This window comes from Gopherus flavomarginatus, chromosome 1 (assembly GCF_025201925.1).
Source record: "Gopherus flavomarginatus isolate rGopFla2 chromosome 1, rGopFla2.mat.asm, whole genome shotgun sequence".
NCBI classification, from domain to species: domain Eukaryota; kingdom Metazoa; phylum Chordata; order Testudines; family Testudinidae; genus Gopherus; species Gopherus flavomarginatus.
This window is the reverse complement of record NC_066617.1, coordinates 38172521-38177041: the sequence shown is the minus strand read 5'-3', so window position 1 is coordinate 38177041 and position 4521 is coordinate 38172521. Positions and strand designations below refer to the sequence as shown.

The 4521-nt window shown below is 47.6% G+C and overlaps 1 long non-coding RNA gene across 2 annotated transcripts; it reads left to right on the top strand.

The window, feature by feature from the left end:
- The first annotated feature begins 2773 nt into the window (after window positions 1-2773).
- On the top strand, window positions 2774-4121 carry LOC127042907 (uncharacterized). 2 transcript variants are annotated; one of them, XR_007772089.1, is made up of 4 exons: window positions 2774-3238; window positions 3352-3429; window positions 3535-3752; window positions 3858-4121. It is a non-coding gene; the product is annotated as an uncharacterized LOC127042907 (long non-coding RNA). The 2 variants fall into 2 exon arrangements; XR_007772090.1 differs by lacking the exon at window positions 3352-3429 and having other exon boundaries at window positions 2774-3211.
- Window positions 4122-4521: the final 400 nt, after the last annotated feature.

Genomic DNA, 4521 nt, shown 5'->3' with positions numbered 1-4521 from the left:
GGAGCCTTTGTAACTGTGTGTTTGGTGCCCTGCCCGAAGCAAGGGCTGGGCCCCTTTAACTGCGCCGCTGCTCGGTCCTGCCCCAAAGGGCTCGAGCTGCCTGAACTATTGTTGCTCAGCCCTGAGCCAAAAGGGTCTGAGCCTCTATAACTCTGTGTTTGTTGCCCCGCTCTAGAGCAGAAGGCTGGGCCCCGGGCAACTGTGCAGCGTCGCCCAGCCCTGCAGAAAGGGGCTGACGTAGACGACGTATATCGAGGCCGGTGTGGCTCCCCTCCTCCTCAGGGAGGTTCGAGCCCCGGCTGTGCGCCTTTACAGACGTGCAGCCCACATATGCAATATCCCTACACACCCTGCTATGCTCACCATTTTGACTTCAAACAGGTTGGTGTAACAGTGGATTTTACCTCAGGGGACATTTGACTATTGGCTATTTATTTAGGTTCTTTTTGATTGATAGGTTCTTTAAATAGGTGATAGCGCATGGCTCATGGAAGAAAAACATAAGGAAAGGGCTATGAGATGGCATCAAATGGATGGTGAGGAACTGGAATTATCAGGTGTAAAAGTGCTATTATTGAAAGTATATACGTGGACTGAAATCTTTTTAACACTGCTCTGACCTTTCTCTCTCTTTATTTTTTTCATCTTGTGTGTTTCTAAACCACTTCAGTTTATCTCCCGTTAAGATCAAGGAATGTTCACTGACATCTCATTAACAAATGTATACCTGACCATGCACTTTTCTGATATTTTCTATTTATATGAACTGCACTCTCATAAACTACTAATCTTAATGCCTAATTATGGATATTAGAGTGGCTCAGTTCATTCTGCTTAATGCCTTGCAAGCTAGGTAATTCTCAATCTTAACCTTGTATTTCCTGTCTTTTTAATGCTAGTTATTAGTTTTTTTCTCTATTATATGACTTTATTCTTAAACATCTTGGTCCTTATACAACTAGGTCCATCTTTTGATTCATTTATTTTTCAATTTCTATTGCCCCTATCATTTACCCAGAGCTCTTAGCTCCTACCAAAATTAAAAATAAATACAATAAATTCTAATATTTTTCCATGCACTACTTGATTCATCAGATTTCCAATTAATGAATATCCTTCAAAAAGCCAATGGCACTGTGTCATTTAATAAGACCCCAACTCAATCATCCCCTAGTCTTAAGTCCTTATTCCTATAAACTCCTCCCTGACCATCCCCAGATGCTTATGAAAAAAGTTGGTCTACAACTTCAGGCTCAGACTGACCAAAGAGGGAAATGAATACCAGAGTTGGAGAACATCCTGTCAAACAGGATAGTAAGCAAGATTCAGTAACTACCTATATATATATATGGATTGAACCATATAGAAACATTTTAATATCTGTTTCCTTTGCCTACACAAGATATGGGATATACCAATGGGACCTGGCCTTTAATAGATAGAATAAACTATTACAGAGAGCCTCTAATTGTGTATTAATGTAGCACGTTTGCATCTGGCCATTGCCTTTGTCGTAACTGACCATCTTATGTATTGATGCAAAATTGATGAGATGTTAATACAAGGATCTCATCTCCACTCTCCTCTTTCTTTGGCTACTGGGAGAAAGGGGAATTTCTCTTGCTTCTCTCATGTCCCCAACAAGTATGGATTTCCCCTCTTTGAGCCTCACTTCTTCTTGATACAGGAGTTAGAGTTTTCAAACTTAAATATGGGGATCCTAAGCAACAACTTTTGTCCTTCATCTTCACTTTTCCTCCCCACCCAACAGCTCAAGTGCTTCTGGTCCATTTAGCCTAATATGTCAGACTGCATGGGAGAGGACTCTGATGATGTTAGTTTACTCACTCTGCCGGAGTCTCAAAGAAATGTCACTCAGATCTCTATCCTAAAAGATTTTCTTTTATGGACATAAAATGCTGTCTGAGTGGCTACAGACTGTGCATCACAGAGGTCTGCAACACTTCGCCACATGTACTGGTACAACTGTACTTTGGCATCATAAATTTCAATCATCACTCTTTCATTGTTTCATATTGGTACAATGTAGAGACAGAGAAGTGCCTTGACTGTTGTCCTAAATTCCCACCTTGTGAATATATATCAGTAAAAAGCTATTCAGATAGAATTTGTGAGTTGGTTGTAAATCCAAATAGTTCCATTCCAACTCATTTTTAACTGCATTCTTGCTGTGCTGATATGGTGTGATTCACAGCAATGGACAGCAGTTGCCATAATTTGATAAAAATGTGACCTGAAATACTTAAAAAGAGAATAGGTACACATAGAACCAAGAACAAGAGTGCTTGCTCACTGTCTAAATGCTAGTAGCACTTGAGATGGAGTGGTTTATAACAAGTGGCAGTACTTTCTTGTAATCTGTTTTGAGGATGAACAAGAGGATGCTTTTTCAAGAGCAGCTATATTTATTAAACGCAAACTCAACATATGCGTCTCTTTGCTCTTGTGCAAATAGAGGTCTGCTCTGAGTGTTCACTCTCATTTCCCAGTAAGAGCCATACTTACTCTGTGGTCAAAGTTTTCTCAGATCTAACGTGATGGTTACAAACTCAAAATCAAGTAAGCCTCAATGTATTAAAGGTTTTGAGGGTTTTTTGTTCATACTCTGTCATCTCCCTACCATCAATTTCTGTCGGAAAAAAACAAGCAAAAGGAAAAGAATAGAAGGGTGCAGTAGTTGCAAAGAAACAGAAGATGGGTGTTCACAATACAGCCTCCACTTGTTAGCTATTATGGACATGCTGATTTTTTTTAACTGGAGGCTTGTCTACATCAGAAAGTTGCAGCGCTGGTGAGGGAGTTACAGCGCTGCAACTTAGGAGGTGTACACATCTGCAGGGCACCACCAGCGCTGCAACTCCCTGTTTGCAGCGCTGGCCGTACTCCCGTTTTGTCTCGGGTGTAGAGGATCCAGCGCTGGTGATCCAGCGCTGGTAATCAAGTATAGACACTTACCAGCGCTTTTCTTGACCTCCGTGGAATAAGCAGGTATCCCAGCATACCTGAGGAAGCCTCTGGTAATCAAGCTGGTCTCCTTCCCCGTCTTGCTCTCGCGTTCCCCGAACCCCGAGCAAGCAGGTCTCCTTCCCTGAGGTTTGCTGGGTGGTTCCAGGAACGCGAGAGCAAACCGCGGCGAAGCTGGTCTCCTTCCCCGGTTTGCTCTCTCGTTCCCCGAACCCCGAGCAAGCAGGTCTCCTTCCCTGCGGTTTGCAGGGTGGTTCGGGGAACGCGAGAGCAAACCGCAGCGAAGCTGGTCTCCTTTCCCGGTTTGCTCTCTCGTTCCCCGAACCCCCGAACAAGCAGGTCTCCTTCCCTGCGGTTTGCAGGGAGGTTCGGGGAACGCGAGAGCAAACCGCGGCGAAGCTGGTCTCCTTTCCCGGTTTGCTCTCGCGTTCCCCGAACAAGCAGGTCTCCTTCCCTGCGGTTTGCAGGGTGGTTCGGGGAACGCGAGAGCAAACCGGGAAAGGAGACCAGCTTCGCCGCGGTTTGCTCTCGCGTTCCCCAAACAAGCAGGTCTCCTTCCCTGCGGTTTGCAGGGTGGTTCGGGGAACGCGAGAGCAAACCGCGGCGAAGCTGGTCTCCTTTCCCGGTTTGCTCTCTCGTTCCCCGAACCCCCGAACAAGCAGGTCTCCTTCCCTGCGGTTTGCAGGGGGGTTCGGGGAACGCGAGAGCAAACCGCGGCGAAGCTGGTCTCCTTTCCCGGTTTGCTCTCGCGTTCCCCGAACAAGCAGGTCTCCTTCCCTGCGGTTTGAAGGGTGGTTCGGGGAACGCGAGAGCAAACCGGGAAAGGAGACCAGCTTCGCCGCGGTTTGCTCTCGCGTTCCCCAAACAAGCAGGTCTCCTTCCCTGCGGTTTGCAGGGTGGTTCGGGGAACGCGAGAGCAAACCGCGGCGAAGCTGGTCTCCTTTCCCGGTTTGCTCTCTCGTTCCCCGAACCCCCGAACAAGCAGGTCTCCTTCCCTGCGGTTTGCAGGGGGGTTCGGGGAACGCGCGAGCAACCCGCGGCGAAGCTGGTCTCCTTTCCCGGTTTGCTCTCGCGTTCCCCGAACAAGCAGGTCTCCTTCCCTGCGGTTTGCAGGGTGGTTCGGGGAACGCGAGAGCAAACCGGGAAAGGAGACCAGCTTCGCCGCGGTTTGCTCTCGCGTTCCCCAAACAAGCAGGTCTCCTTCCCTGCGGTTTGCAGGGTGGTTCGGGGAATGCGAGAGCAAACCGCGGCGAAGCTGGTCTCCTTTCCCGGTTTGCTCTCGCGTTCCCCGAACCCCCCTTGAAGCCGCCCAACAGCGCTGCAGTGTGGCCACATCTAACACCAGTTGCAGCGCTGGTTGCTGTAAGTGTGGCCACTCTGCAGCGCTGGCCCTATACAGCTGTACTAATACAGCTGTAACAACCAGCGCTGCAAAATTTTAGATGTAGACATGGCCTGGGTCACCAAATTAACACCTCAATTTGCCCCCTTGTCCTTTCCTTCATGGCTCTGCAACCCCTGTCTCTTGTCTATTTT